Source organism: Suncus etruscus, chromosome 20 (assembly GCF_024139225.1).
Source record: "Suncus etruscus isolate mSunEtr1 chromosome 20, mSunEtr1.pri.cur, whole genome shotgun sequence".
In the NCBI taxonomy this organism is placed as follows: domain Eukaryota; kingdom Metazoa; phylum Chordata; class Mammalia; order Eulipotyphla; family Soricidae; genus Suncus; species Suncus etruscus.
The window spans coordinates 12,315,746-12,332,247 of record NC_064867.1 but is presented as its reverse complement, the minus strand read 5'-3'; the positions used below and the strand labels follow the sequence as shown (position 1 = coordinate 12,332,247).

Sequence of the window (16,502 nt, the reverse complement as noted above, 5' to 3'; positions counted from 1 at the left end):
GTATGTGTATCTACTTCCTTGTGTGCCCTCTTTTATTTCTTGAAGCAAGGATTTGTAGTTTTCCTTGTATAGGCCCTTCACTTCTTTAGTTAAGCTGACTTCAAGGTATTTGAGTTTGTGTGACACTAATGTGAATGGGATTTTTTGTTTGTTTGCTTTTGGGCCACACCCAGTGATGCTGAGGAATTACTCTTGGCTATGAGCTCGGGATCATATGGGACACTGAGGGATCGAACCTTGGTCTGTCCTAGGTTATCTGCATGCAAGGAAAACTGTTGCCCGACTGCTCTTGCCCTGGAATTGTTTTTTAATGTCCATTTCTTCTCTAGCATTATCGGTGTATAAGATGGCAATTAATTTTGTGTGTTAATTTTTAGCCTGCCATTTTCTATGTGAATCTATTGTTTCAAGAAGGTTTTTGGTAGAGTCTTTAGTGTTTTCTATAGATAGATAGATAGATAGATAGATAGATAGATAGATAGATAGATAGATAGATAGATTATCATGTCATCTGCAAACAGTGAGAACTTGACTTCTTTCTTTCCTATTTGGATTTCCTTAATATCTTTTTCATGCCTAATAGCTATTACAGAACTTACAGCACTATGTTTAATAGGATTGGTAAGAAAGGGCAGCCTTGTTTTGATCCTGATTTTAGAGGAAAGGCTTTAGTTTTATCTTCATTGAGAATAATACTTGCCTTTGGCTTGTGGTAGATGGCCTTGGCAATATTGAGAAAAATTTCTTCCATTCCCATCTTGATAAGATTTTTTAAAATCAAGAATGGGTGTTGGACCTTATCGAATACTTTCTCTGCATCTATTGTTATGATCATATGGTTTTTATTTTTCTTTTGTTGATATGGTGTATTATGTTTATTGATTTATGTATGTTAAACTATCTTTGCATTCCTGGAATGAAACCTACTTGGTCATGATATATAACCTTCTTGATGAGTCATTGGATCCTATTCATCAAGATTTTGTTGAGGATCTTTGCATCATCTATTCATCAGGGATATTGGTCTGTAATTTTCTTTTTTTTTTTTTTTGCATCATATCTGTCTGGTTTTGGTATTAGGGTGATATTAGCTTCATAATACTATTTGGGAGTGTTCCTGTTTCTTCAGTTCATGAAAGAGTTTGAAAAGGATTGATAGTATTTCCTCTAGAAAGGTTTGAAAGAATTTGTTAGTGAATCCATCTGGGTCTCTGCTTTTGTTTTTGGGAAGACTTTTGATGACCATTTTAATTTTTGTAGTAGTGATGTGTTTGTTTAGATATGCTAGATCATCCTTGGTTTAACCATGGAAGATTTTAAGAGTCCAAGAATTTATCCATTTCTTCCATGATCTCATGTTTCATGCATAGTTTCTTAAAGTAGTCTCTGATTACTCTTTGAATCTCTGAAGTATCTGTAGTACTCCACAAAAAGTAGATCTCTCCCTTTTCATTGCTAAGATGGTTTATTAAGTTTCTCTCTCTCCTTTTCTTTCTTTCTTTTTTCCCCCATCGGGGATTTCCCAGACCATGGCTTTGTTTGGCTTTCAAGATGAATTTTATTTTCTTCTTTTTATTATCTTCTTTCTCTTCTTCTTCCTCATTTTCTTCTTATTCCTCTTCTACTTCCTCACCTTCTTCCTCTTCTTTTTCCTCTTCCTCTTTCTCCTTCTCTTATTCTTCCTCCTCCTCTTCCTTTTCTATTTACTCTTCCTCCAACTCTTATTATTATTCTCTTCCTGGGTCTCTGGGACTCTAATAATTCTTATGCTGCTTCTGTTGAGTTTATCAAAGACTTCTAATTTCATCTGTTCACATCCTTTGAGAGTTTTTTCCATTGTCTGATTATTTGCTTTAAGGTTCTTTTCCAATATCTTCTGGAACTGTTCTGCATCTCATCTTCCAGCTCACTGATTCTGTCCTCAGCTGCTGTTACTCTGTTCGAGAGGCTTTTTATTGAGGTTTTCATTTCAGCTACTGGAGATTTTCATCCCTGCTCTTTCAGACTGGAGTTTTCTGATTTCTATCTTTGTGCTTTGCTCAGCTTGATCTATGCTTTCTTTGAGTTCTATGAACATCTTCCATATTTCTTCTCTGGCTCCACCCTTTTTGGGCAGGACAGCTCACCTCTGAAGAATTGCTTTCAGGTAAGGATATGAAGGAAGGAACAAAGTCCAGGATACGCACAGCAGAGAAGGCAGAGTTCATGATGTCTGCCAGGTGCCAGAGCACACAGCAGGAATCAACTCCACCCTTTGTGGACAGGACAGCTCACCTCTGAAGAAGTTCCCTCAGGACCGATCTGACAGGAAGATCAAAGTCCAGGACACAGCCTCATGTGACAATTCTATTCTTACTTTTCTAAGTAATCTCCATACTCTTTTCCAAAGGGATTGAAGTAGACTTTCCAACAGCAGTCAGTGAGAGTTCTTTTTTTCACCACATACTCACCAACATTATGTGCCATTGTTACTGATGTGAGTTATCTCATTGTTGTCTTGATTTGTATTCCTCTGACAAAAAGTGATGATAAACACTTTTTATGTGCTTATTGACCACTAGCCATTCAGCTATTTTCTTAACTGATGTCTCCATCTCCTCTCCCCATTTTTTCATAGTTTTTTATAGTTTTTTTCATAGTTGTTTATCTTTGTAAGGTTTTATATATATATTCTATACATTAGGTATCAATCTCATGTGTTGAATATAGATATTTTTCTCATTCAGTTGTGTGTTTTTGGTTATCAGTTTAAACCAATCATATTATTGATTGGTATAATTTCTCAGCTTTTCAAAGTATATATTACCACACCACAAGCAATATCAGACTATCAGTATTCTTCTACCACGGTTAATTTGGCCTATTTCTACTTGGATCCCCTTCTTTTTTTCTCCTCTGGTAACCAATCATAGCCAGACTTTGATCTGAGTCCATGTTGTTGTTGTTGTTGTTTTTTAATTTTCTTATGTTTTGTTGTTTTACTCTACAAGTTTTTGTAATTTTGCATATCTGCTCTTTGGTAAATAGAAATCAACCTTTAGGTATTTTATCTTTTGTATACTTCACCTGGGAGTCACTCCCAGTAATTCTGCTTTAAATATTTGAGACCCTAGGATAAATCACCATCTGCAGAAAAACATAAAACAACAACAACAAAAAAAAAAACCCCACTAAATATTATCACTCTTTATTTTTATTTTAAGTCATTGTTTACATCCTCAAGTCATTAATTGCATATTAATTCTAAAAGACAAAGAATATACAATTTTTAGGGTTTTTGACCACAACCAACAGTGCTCAGGACTTCCTCCTGGCTCTGTGCTGAGGGATCATTCCTGATAGGCTCTGTAAATTTATGTGGTGCCAAGGATTGAACCTACTTAACCTTCAAGGCAAGCACCTTCCTGCAGTGGCCCAAGGCTGCAGGGCTGCAAGCTGCAGAGGCTCAAGGTTGTCAGGGCCTGGTGCTGCAAGGTTCACTGGGTCCCAGAGGTCTCAGCTGCTGGATAGGGCAAAGAGCCTAACCAGGGATGCCAACATGTAGCAATTGCCCACCCAGAACAGAGAGAGAAGAGAAAAGAAAAGAGAAACCAAGCACGATTTTTATTCCTTCTGGAGTCTGAGGTCTGTTGCTGCTTTTTGGGGAGGTTTAGAGAAAAGGAAAGATAGATGGAAATTCACCAGCCAGAGGTTTACCAGGGAGGCCTTGGTACAAAAAGAAAAAAAGGAATAGATATAAAGCAGGCAGCATCTCTCTGATGCTATATTTCTGCCCCTCCCCATCCCATTGGACCAGAAGGTGCTGCCCCCCAAAATCCAAGTTTTTTCTTTTATACCAGACATGATAAGGGAACATGCCCAAGAGGCATGACATGGGGGCATGTCCAGGTTCAACAGTCATTACAGTGGGGAGTATCCAAGTCCAACTGCCATACATTTCCACCTTTAATGTTTTGGGTCTTTTTGTTTTGTTTTGTTTTGCTTTATGTTTTCTGTTTTTATATGGAGATTCATCCTCAGCTTAGTGGAATTCATTCAGGTGATAATTTGCAAAAGCCATAGTGGTTGTCAGGGCATTTCTCTTCTTGACAGTTCATTTAGAAGTACCAAAACTTAGAGAAAGAAGTAGTGAAAAAAATGAAACAGTGTTTAAGGAACAAAATATTAACTTTATAACTTTTTATCAAATCTATGCCTAGTTTAAGAAAGAGGAAACCTCCAACTCTTTAGAGTAAAGGGGAAAACGAATTCTTTCTCTCTGCTTCCTCCAGATAGGGAACAGTTGTGGGGCTATCACAATTTTTCACTTTTTCTTTCTTTCTTTCTTTCTTTCTTTCTTCCTTTCTTTCTTTCTTTCTTTCTTCTTTCTTTCTTTCTTTCTTTCTTTCTTTCTTTCTTTCTTTCTTTCTTTCTTTCTTTCTTTCTTTCTTTCTTTCCTTTCTTTCTTTCTTTCTTTCTTCTTTCTTCTTTCTTTCTTTCTTTCTTTCTTTCTTTCTTTCTTTCTTTCTTTCTTTCTTTTCTTTCTTTCTTTCTTTCTTTCTTTCTTTCTTTCTTTCTTTCTTTCTTTCTTCTTTCTTTCTTTCTTTCTTTCTTTCTCCCTTTCTCCCTTTCTCCCTTTCTCCCTTTCTCTCTTTCTCTTTCTTTCTCTCTTTCTTTCTTTCTTTCTTTCTTTCTTCTCTTTCTTTCTTTCTTTCTTTCTTTCTTTCTTTCTTTCTTTCTTTCTTTCTTTCTTTCTTTCTTTCTTTCTTTCTTTCTTCCTTCCTTCCTTCTCTTCTTCCTTTCTTCTTTCCTTCTTTCATTTATCTATCATCTATTTATCTATCATCTATTCTAAGGGGCAAATATTCTCTACTTAGTTTTTTTCTTTGTCTATATCTCTATGTCCAAGTGTCTTTTTTCTCTATATAATAAATCTACTTTGCCCATTTTCTTTGTGTTTGTCTATTTTTCTCTGTATCTAAATCTCTTTTTTGTCTATATAATCCATTTTTCTATTTTTCTCAATTTCTCTCTTTTATAATCATTTTTTCTACATTCAGTTCTTTTTCTTCATTCATTCAATTTCTCTTTCATTAACATTCATCTTTTTACTTGCATTTTTTCTTTTTCTTTTTTGAAATTCTTGTAGAAGCCAGGGATCACTTGACCTGTTAAGGGCACCATTTGCAATGGCCCAAGGCTGCCAGGGCTACAGGGCTGCAGGCTGCAGAGGTCCAAGGCTGCCAGGACCTGGTATTACAAGACTTGTGGGGGCCTGTGGTGCTGCGTTGGTGGGGCAAATCTCACCCAGGAATGCCAATATGTAGCATGCTGTATTATTGCTCAGACCAGAAATAGAATACTTTTTTTTTTTAATATCTCCTCTTCAGTTTGACTCTAGGTTATCAAATGAGAAGTTTTTTTAGGCAATTTCATTGTTTTAAGAATAGAAATTGTATTATTTTGGTTTTCTTCCCTTTATTTTATTGATCATTTTCATCAAAATATTTAGCAGATTTTCTTCAGAGGTTCAGAGATTCATAGTATGATCTCTAAAATTTCACATGGATGAGATCATACTTTGTTTTGAAATTTTTAGTGTTTCTAATGCACCATTTGCTTCCTCATATCACTTCATTAAAACTAATCCTTGGTGGACAAAAATAGATCATAGAGCTGGAGTACATGCCTGGAAAGCACAGGATCAAGATTTTTCCCCAGGTACTGAAAGACTCCTTTAAGTATTTCTATTTTTTTTTTTTTTTTTTTTGGTTTTTGGGCCACACCTGGCGGTGCTCAGGGGTTACTCCTGGCTGTCTGCTCAGAAATGGCTCCTGGCAGGCACGGGGGACCAGATGGGACACCGGGATTCGAACCAACCACCTTTGGTCCTGGATCGGCTGCTTGCAAGGCAAATGCTGCTGTGCTATCTCTCCAGGCCCTCCTTTAAGTATTTCTGAGGTGGCCTCTCAACACCATTGTGTCTGAGCAGCAGTTTATCATTGGTATTAAACAATCGGCAGATGGAACATTACTCAGAGTGGCTTTCAGGTTCTTTGAGCACTGATTGGGAGAGTCCTCTCATGGAAAGTGATCCTGTATATAATAGAAATTTGAATGAGATTGTATTTTATTAATTACATTTATTAGTTATTTTTGTACCAAATAACTAGTGTTTTTCCTAATTGCAAAGGAGATTAATTAAATATATATAATTTATATTCAATGTAGTAAAATTTACTTAAGATGTTAAAATATATGTATAATCTCAGTTATACACATTTGGCTTTTGTCCAAAAGTCTTGATATTTTCCATTTATATCATAGCATAAACTTAATTCCTTATTTGCATACTAACACATTATTACTTTTTAAACTTAAATTATAATAATTTGGATGTAGTTTTAAATTCTTATTTTGCCTGCTTATTTAATGTCTTTATTTAGTAGATTATTCTAAAAGTAATTTTTGGAATAATGAAATATATATTAGATACATATCTTTAATCTATATTTCCACACATATTGGGACCAATTACCCAAATGAAAAAAACAGTGAAACTGATCACTCTGGACAAGAACTGAGTGCTGAAAGGGGATAAAATAATATGCAAATCACAATGTCAAAAAATAATAAGACATAGAAAAGAGAAAGTGAGAGAAGTAAAATGCCCCAGAGCCAGGCAGGGAGTGGATGGAAGGGAAATTGGGGACATTGGTGGCAGAAATATTCTCTGGTGAAAGGTAGTGTATGTTGTATTTCTGAAACTCAATCATGAAAAAAATGTGTAACCACGATGCTTAAATAAAGTAATTATAAAAAGAAAGAAAAAGAAAACAGTGAATCTGTCTTCCATGTTCTGCCATCTTTGATCCAGATGAAATTTTTGTTGGGAAGAAGCAACTCTTGGCTAGTTGGGCAGTTGGTCTATACAGAGGCCCAAGTATACAATGATGCTTAGTTTCTGAAGTATCGGGGGCAACTGAGTCACCCCACATGTCGGGGTCCTCAAGAACTGCATTCATTGGTGTTTAAAGACTGTGTAATATTGGTAATCAAAAACTAGGTTGGCTGCATATTTAGGCATGTGTCCTAACTTTCTGCCCTTCCTGTCCTCCCCAATGAGATGTCCAAATGATTTTTTTATTTGTGCTATTGGATAATGGATAGTCTATTTTAGTGTAGAATGGAGTCATATATATTATGCTAAGGATAAGTCCTCAAAACATTTGACATCACTTCATAGGCCAAAGAATTATGCTCATTATTCTTACTACTCAAAATGATAGTGAAAATGGTAAAAAAAACACACAATGATTTCAATATTAATTTATCAAGAAAAATATATAATAAATATAACATATGTAATATATTTTATAATATATAATATAATAACTAATATATTATAAACATATAATGTATAAAATATATGATATAGGTCTATATCATATAGATTATATTTCATATAAGATATATACATCATGCATACTATAACAATTGAATGTTCTTTTGCATTAATATATTTTTGCATAAATATTTTTACCTTAAGTAAAATAGATTCTGTAATATCATCCTTAAAAACTTCAATTCTGTCAACTTACAATGTAGGGACTTTAGAAATAAACTACACAGAAAAAAGAATTTGTTTCAGCAGACTTGGATTTTTGATTATTTTAAATTATATTCAAATTATTGGCTATGAAATAAGATCAGTACCATAAATTTTGCTTGACTATCATTTCTCTATGGACATCTGTTTTTGATTAATTCTAGCATTAGTCTTAAGTTCTTTATACATATGAATGAAATCTATATTACTATTATTATTTGGTTTGTGTATTTGGGGCCACACCTAATAGTGCTCAGGATCTACTCCCTGCTCTGTTTTCTGGGACTACTTCTGACTCAGGACCATAGGAGGTGCTATTAATGTAGCCAACATCAGCTGCATGGAAGGCAATTTCTGTACTGTTTGGCCTGAAATCCATGCTGCAAAGAATAACTGCTGATTTTGGGGTTTTATTTTATTATAGATATAGATTGTTAGTCAATAACTTTAAATAAATTAAGCTCTGATACTGATAATTTAAAATTATCAGTTAAGTATAAAATCAGTGTCTTGCTATCTTCAGCTAGGAGTGGGAGGTGTTAAGAGAAGGCCTTTCAAGCCTTCTGTTTAAGGGGATTTAGTGGTCAATTTCTATTTTTAGGAAACATACTCATATTTCTCAGCACACTGCTTGCCTACATACTAATGTATTTTTTCTTGGTAAGCTCTTCAAAACAGGAGAAATTCACAGTGTTAAACTGTAAATATATACATGGCTAAAGAGATGATGTAGGGGACAGTAATATATTTGTTAGTTATATTGTCAGGGACTGATTTCTTAATAGTCAAAATCTAACAATGCTGAATTCTGCTCAAGACTGACAGGAATGGAGCATATGATAATTTACACTTTTATTTTCTCTGCTGAAACCATGTTTCATTGAACATGAACATTTAGATATGAGCATTTCAACTTTCACATACCCCAGAGAAGTTTAAAAATAACCATTATATAGATCCAATAAATTAACTTTTTTATTTTTATTTTTCACATACTCAATTAAATATTAACTAATTTTCCAAAATGCTATTTAAGGCAATTTTTAAAATAATTTTTTATTTAAGCACAATAGTTACAAACATGTTTGTAATTGGGTTTCAGCCATAAATTTTCTAACCTAATTCCAAGAATATTTTCCTAGAAGATAAAAGAAAATAAGAATATTGGTTTTTCCTTCTTTGTGATAACTTTTTACAAAAAATTTGGCACATTATTCTAAACATAATCATTTTTGGAAGTTCTGTCAAAGTAGGCAGATCTTTACTGATTATTGACTGACTATTATCCTCAAAAGAAGGTTACAAAACTTACTTATATCTTCTATGAACATAAAGTGCTGAATAAAATTTTATACCCTCATACTTAACACTATTAACAAATGTGTTCCTCTAGCTTAAAAATAAAAGATATTTTCATATAGATGAATAGTGACTTAAGGAATTGGGCAATGTCGTCTGTTTATGTAGATTAATACATGTCTGATATCAACACAATTATTATGGATTTTCTCTCCTTTACAATTAAAAGCAATTCTATCATTGCTATTCTAGCAAGAATTATAATTATCATTAAATATATTTTTTCAGTAAGGGGCATATGAACATTTACATCTTCGTTTTTATTTAATCTAACAAAAAATGAATCAATGGTTGCTTTGGTTCCTTTAAAATTAATGACATTTATATGGTAGGGATAGGTATGGGACTTTTATGTATTAAAAAGCCAATTTAAGAGCTTATTTAAATGCAGATTCATGGTCCCTATTCTCAGTTTCTTTTTCAGTATTCCTGGCATTGGCATGAAAAATGGCTCTTGTAACAGAATTTTGGACATCACTTATATGGTCATATTGTCACTCTTTTTTAAATAATATCTTTATTTAAACACCTTGATTACAAACATGATTGTAAAGAACATGTGTAAAGAACACCCCCCTTTACCTCTGAAACATTCCCACCAATGTCCCAAATCTCCCTCCATCCCACCCCACCCCACCTGTACTATAGGCAGGCTTTCCAGTTCCCTCATTCATTCACATGGTTATGATAGTTCTCAGTGTAGTTATTTTTCTAACTGCACTCACGACTCTTTGTGATGAGCTTCATGAAGTGGTCTGGAAGTTTCAGTCCTCCTCTCTTTGTCTCTGAGGATTGTTGCAAAAATGTCGTTTATTTTTCTTAAAACCCATAAGTGAGTGAGACTATTCTGCATCTATCTCTCTCCCTTTGACTTATTTCACTTACCATGATAGATTCCATGTACATCCATGTATAAAAAATTTCATGACTTTATCTCTCCTGATGGCTGCATAATATTCCATTCTGTATATGTACCACAATTACTTTAGCCATTCATCTGTTGAAGGGCATCTTGGTTGTGTCCAGAGCCTAGCTATTGTGAATAGTGCTGGATTCCTTTGATATTTATTTCTTGCCTAATTGCTATATATACTTCTGGCACTATGTTGAAGAGGAGTGGTGAGAGCAGACAGCCTTGTCGTGTACCAGAATTTAGAGGGCAGGGTTTTAGTTTTTCTCTATTAAGGATAATATTTGCCATTGGCTTGTGGTAGATGGCCTTAACTATATTGAGAAAGGTTCCTTTCATTCCCATCTTGCTGAGTTTTAAACAAGAATGGGTTTTGGACCTTATCAAATGCTTTCTCTGCATCTTTTGATATGATAACGTGATTTTTATTTTTCTTGTTGTTGATGTTTTGTATTATGTTGATAGATTTACGATGTTAAAGTATCCTTGCATTCCTTTGATGAAACCTACTTGATCATAGTGAATGATCTTCTAGATGATGCATTGGATCCTATTTGCTATGATTTTGTTGAAGATCTTTGCATCTGCATTCATCAGGGATATTGATCTGTAATTTTCTTTTTTGGCAGCATCTCTGTCCAATTTTGGTAACAAGGTGATGCTGGCTTCATAAAAGCTGTTTGGGTGTGTTCCTGTTTTTTCAATTTCATATAAGATCCTGGCTAAGATTGATAGTAGTTCCTCTTGAAAAGTTTGAAAGAATTCATTAGTAAATCCATCTGGGCCCAGGGTTTTCTTTTTAGGCAGACATTTGATTACAGTTTCAATTTCCTAAATATTGATGGGGGTGTTTAGATATGCTACATCCTTACTTAACTGTGGAAGGTTATAAGTGTCCAAGAATTTATCCATTTCTTCTAGGTTCTCATGTTCAGTAACATAAAGTTTCTCAAAGTAGTCTCTGATTACTTTTTGGATCTCTATAATATATGTTGTTATTTCTCTCTTTTCATTTCTAATGTGGGTTATCAGGTTTCTCTCTCTTTCTTTGTGAGTTTGGCCAATGGTCTATCAATCTTGTTTATTTTTTCAGAAAACCAACTTCTGTTTTCATTGATCTTTCGGATTGTTTTTTGGTTTGTACTTCATTGATTTCTGCTCTCAGCTTTGTTATTTCCTTCTGTCTCCCTATTTTTCATTCCTTTTGTTGGTCATTTTCTAATTTTATGAGCTGCATCATTAAGTTATTCAGGTATGCCCCTTTTACCTTCCTGATGTGTGCTTGCAAAGCTATAAATTTTCCTCTCAGGACTGCTTTTGCAGTTTGTGTCTTCATTATCATTTGTTTCCAGGAAAGTTTTGATTTCCGATTTGATTTCATCTCGGACCCACTGGTTGTTCAGGAGCAGGCTGTTTAATTTCCAATTGTTAAAGTTTTTACTTCTGTGTCCCTCTGTAGTTCACATCTAATTTCAGAGCCCTGTGGTCAGCAAAAGTAGCCTGCAAGATTTCTATCCTCTTGGTTTTATGGAGGTATGTTTTATGTACCAGCATGTGGTCTATCTTGGAGAATGAGCCATATACATTGGAGAAGAATATGTATCCAGGTTTTTGGGGATGGAGTGTCCTATATAAATCTACTAGTCCTCTTTTTTCCATTTCTCTTTTCAGGGCTAGTATATTTTTGTTGGGTTTCAGTCTGGTTGACCTATCAAGTGTTGACAGGGCCGTGTTGATTTCTCCCACAATTATTGTGTTATTATTGATGTTTTCTTTCAGATTCATCAATAATTGCATTCAATATTTTGCTGGTCTCTCATTGAGTGCATATATGTTTTGTAGTCTGATTTCTTCCTGTTGCACATATCCCTTGATTAGTACATAGTGTCCATCTTTGTCCCTTACTTTTCTGAGTATGAAGTTGGTGTCATCTCTATATTAATATGGCCACCCCAGCTTTTTTAAGGGTATTGTTTGCTTGGATGATTTTCCTCAAGCCTTTGATTTTGAGTCTATGTTTGTTCTGGCTATACAGGTCTGTTTCTTGTAGGCAGCAGAAAGTTGGGTTCATTTTTAACCCATTTTTCCACTCTGTGCTTTTAGTTGGTGCATTTAGTCCATTGACATTGAGGGAGATGATTGTCATAGGATTTAATGTCATCTTTGTAGATAAGTTTGCTGTGTTTGTTGGTCTCTTCTCTTAAAGTAGACCTTCCAGTTTTTTCTTTAAGTCTGGTTTTACATCTTTGAAGTTTCTTATCCATGTAGCTATGTATCCTTCCTTCAGACATGAATGTGAGTCAGGCTGGGTGCAGTATTCTTGGTGAAATATTCATTTCATTCAGTCTTGTCACAATATCTCACCACTGTCTTCTGGCCTTGTGGGTTTCTTGTTACATGTCTGCTGTAAGTCTTAAGGATGCTCCTTTGAAGGTAATTTTCCTTTTTGATCATTTTGCTTTCAGTTCTGTCTATCTGTGGTATTTGTCCTTGTAACTAGGATGTGTCTTGGGGTGTTTTCTTTTGGGTCTCTTTTAGCTGATACTCTTCGGGCAGGCAGGATTTGATTGCATGCAGTCTTTAACTCTGGGAGTATATCTGTGATGATGTCTTTGATGGTTGATTCTTCCTGGGTATCTCCTACCTGGGCCTCTGGAACTCCATTGATTCTTATGTTGTTTCTGTTGAGTTTATCAAAGACTTTTGTTTTCATCTATTCACATTCCTTGAGTACTTTATTCATTGTCTGATCATTTATCTTAAGGGTCTTTTCCAGTTTCTTCTGCTGTATTGTGTTGTTCTGTATCTCATCTTTCAGCACGCTGATTCTGTCCTCAGCTGCTGTTACCCTGCTCGAGAGCCCATCCACTGAGTTTTTCAGTTGAGCTACCATGTTTTTCACATCTGTTATTTCATTTTGGAGTTTTTTTATTTCTGTCTTTGTGGTCTGTTCAGATCAATCTATGCTTTCTTTGAGTTCTACGAATATCCTCCATATTTATTCTAAACTCCTTATCTGAGAGATTAATCTGATGGTTGTAATTTTTTGAGTCGTCAGGGCTATCATCTTTATTCTCTGTGAATGGTGTTTGTCTGCAAGGTTTCCCCATTGTCACGCTTGTAGTGTGATTTTTTTCTGCGTGTTGTGGTGGGGTTCATTGGTTAGAAAGAGTGTGGCCGCAAAGCTAAGCAGAGTGGCCATGTTCTTCTGCGGCCTCTAGGTGACAGTTTTTTGGGAGTGCCCTTCTTAGCCCTCTGAGGAGAGCTTTAGGGAATCAGAAAAGAGACACAAGCAAAGCCAACAGGTCCCTTCAAGTTCTCACAGTCATCATGGGTACAGCAGGGCAGATCCTCCACAAAGGTTTCAGCTCTCTGCCTAGTGACCCCCACAGCCTGTCCTTACTCACTCAGTCTTTCTTGGCCTCTCGGCCTATGCAGCTCCAGGAGGCAGTCTTTTTGGGGGGGCCCTTCCTAGCCCTCTGAGGAGAGCTTGTGGGAATCTCATATTGTCACTCTTAACTCTGAATTGCACACTCTTTTGACAACCCACTGACAATATATGAAGAAAAGCAGAGGGGTAGTGTCTATAATATCACTTGTAATGAGTTGTATAATAAAGGTCACAAAATATGTCTACCAGGAACCTAAAATTGTGAGGAAATTTGGAGTGAGGATTTTTGCAGTTATAATTGGAGGGGGGTTGAGATGAGTCACCTGAATCAGCCTGATTGGTGGACCCTGAATTCATTGATAAATATCCTTTTAAGAAATTAATTTCTGGGGCTGGAGCAGTAGTTGCAAGCGGTAGGGCATTTGCCTTGCTCCCACTAACCTAGGATCAACTGCTGTTCTGTCCCCTGGCATCTCATATGGTCCCCCAAGCCAGAATTGATTTCTGAGCATATAACCAGGAGTAACACCTGAGCTTCACCGGGTGTGACCCAAAAAGCAAAAAAAAAAAAAAAAAAAAAAGAAAAAAAGAAAAAGAAAAAGAAAGAAAATTTATTTCTGAGGGGTACAGAGAGATAGAACAGCGGTAGAGTGCTCGCTTCGGCAGCACACATACTAAAATTGGAACGATACAGAGAAGATTAGCATGGCCCCTGCGCAAGGATGACACGCAAATTTGTGAAGCTTTCCATATTAAAAAAAAAAAGAAAAGAAAGAACAGTGGTAGAGTGTTTGCATTGCATGCAGCCAACCCAGGACTGATGGTGATTCGAATCCCGGCATCCCATATGGTCCCCCGAGACTGCCAGGATCGATTTCTAAGTGAAGAGCCAGGAGTAACCCCTGAGCGTTGCCAGATGTGACGCAAAATAACCTCCCCAAAATTTTTTGTTTTCTAAGTCAATAAATTTATGGTGCTTTACCACATTTTTGATGATTTTTGACAATTTAAGACACTAATACACTACCAATTTCTAGCCATATGGAAGTGCTGACCAAGTACTGGTACTGTCTGTTGAATGCCATGAAGAAGGACAGATTTATAACACTGGTTCAGTATAGCAGGTTAAATTAATTGCAAAGCACAGTTGTAATATTAATTGCCAAATATAGTTTGACAATTAAGATGCTTTAACGCAGTAATTTTAGGGTATTGTTTTAATATACCCTGCAATCCACTGGATATCTAATTAGAAAATCTATTATCTCTTATATGAGCTCTTGTAGATAATAGAATGTTCAAATATATTGCTTAAATTAATTCACCCAATAAGTATCAGAGTTAGTGTTCAAGTCTAGAGCCTGGCTTCTTAAATTTATCTTTCTCTCTCAACATATCATAATTTATCAAAGGCTTGGATCAGTAATGCAAAGAGCATACTGGCAAATTCTAAGACGTTTGTTCATTTAGGTTGTCATAGAATATTTAATAAAGTACAAAAAGAATGTATTGTCTCCAGTATAAATCTTGATTTCTGATAACTATGGTGTTTCTTTATAAAATTATTAAGTTATTTTAACTTTGTTATCCTAATATAACTGTATCATATTAACTCTTTTACATCAAACTTTAATAAGTAATGTTTTAAGATGGATACTTAATTACAAGATAGAAGAAAATAGTTGTGTCTTGCTTCTGGAGATGAAGGCAAGGAATAATGTTAATTGTTTTATAGATGTGATTTTTTTTTTACAAATTTTATATTGTTTTAACTTGAATCTTCTTTTAGTCAGCAAATGTGGTCTATAAAGTAGAACTTGTTAATATTTTTGTGACTATGTGGCCAATACATGGCAAATTTGTAAATATTTTAGAGATGAAAATAATATAAATTCTATAATTATTTGTATCTTTTAACACTGTTATATCTTCATAAATTTTGGTTTACGTTTTTATTCGTTTAAAGTTGTTTAAATTTATCATTGTATATATAGACCCACCATAATCTATCTGCAATCCTTCTCTTTGTAGATTTTAGAGATGTATTGTTTTAGGAGTCTTATAATTTCTGGATGAATTATTTCTTTTAGCATTAAATAATAACCTCTTATTATGATTATGCTTTTTCTTTAACACCTATCTTTTTAAAAAATAATATTCTGTTTGCTTACCCTGGTTAGTAATCATTGTTATATTGCATTCTATCTTCTTACTTTCAACTCTTCCAAGTCATTATTTTTTTAATTATACCTTTATAGAGATGTAATTTATACACCAATCATTCTTTTAGAGAGTATTAAATTCAGTGACTTTAAAAATATTTTTCACTGTATGCAATAAATCCCATTAACTAATTTTAAAACCTATTTGTGAATTGGGATGAGAGGTATGCCTAGAAATCCTCAGAGCTTGCTCCTGACTCTGCTCAGGGATTATTCCTGTCAATGTTTCTATCCAATGGTTCTCAAACTACAGCCCTCAGGCCACATATTGTATTTATTCCCATTTTGTTTCTTCACTTCTAAATAAGATATATGCAGTGTGCATAAAAATTTTGTGCATAAATTTTTGCTTTTACTATAATCTGGCCCTCCAACAGTCCTGAAGGACAGTGAACTGGCCCCCCTGTTTAAAAAGTTTTGAGGACCCCTGCGAGTATATTCAGTGCCAAGGATTGAACCAGGGTTAGTTTCATATAAGGCAAGCACCTTAAACCTTTGTACAATCTCTTTAAAATCTCTGGTTTAGAGCATTTTACATAACCTCCAGAGAGTATATATATCTACAAACAATCACTACTCATTTTTTATCTTCCCCAGTTGATAATACTTATTTCTTTAGTCTGAATAATATTTATCTCTCTCTATATATGCATTATTTAATTGTATGTCACATACTTCTTGATGTTTATTATTTATTCATTACTGGAAAATTTTTCTATTTCTTGTTACTATAAGTAATGATTTTTTATGAATAAACATATACAGTGTGGTATATGGCCATATGTTTTTCTCTTTGGTATATATCTAAGAAGAATTGGTGAATTCCTGGGTACATCCATACTGAACTAAAGTTCCCAAGTCTCTGTATGCCATAAGTGACCTCTACCATTTCACATTTATACTAACAATGTATGAGTTCATTTTCTCCATATTCTGATCTTGTTATTGATTAGATATTAAATGCCTTAGTATGAGTTTTTTGACATTATGCTAAAAGATTCTTTACATGCATGCCACCTAGATAACTTTATA

The 16,502-nt window shown here is 34.7% G+C and overlaps 1 protein-coding gene and 1 non-coding gene across 2 annotated transcripts in view; both read left to right on the top strand.

Moving 5' to 3' along the window:
* ZCWPW2 (zinc finger CW-type and PWWP domain containing 2) overlaps nt 1–16,502 on the top strand; it is a 118,499-nt gene that overhangs the window by 85,904 nt on the left and 16,093 nt on the right. The gene's annotated exons all lie outside the window — the stretch shown is intronic.
* Nucleotides 13,899–14,005, top strand: LOC125998316 (U6 spliceosomal RNA). Its single transcript, XR_007491907.1, has one exon. It is a non-coding gene; the product is annotated as a U6 spliceosomal RNA (small nuclear RNA).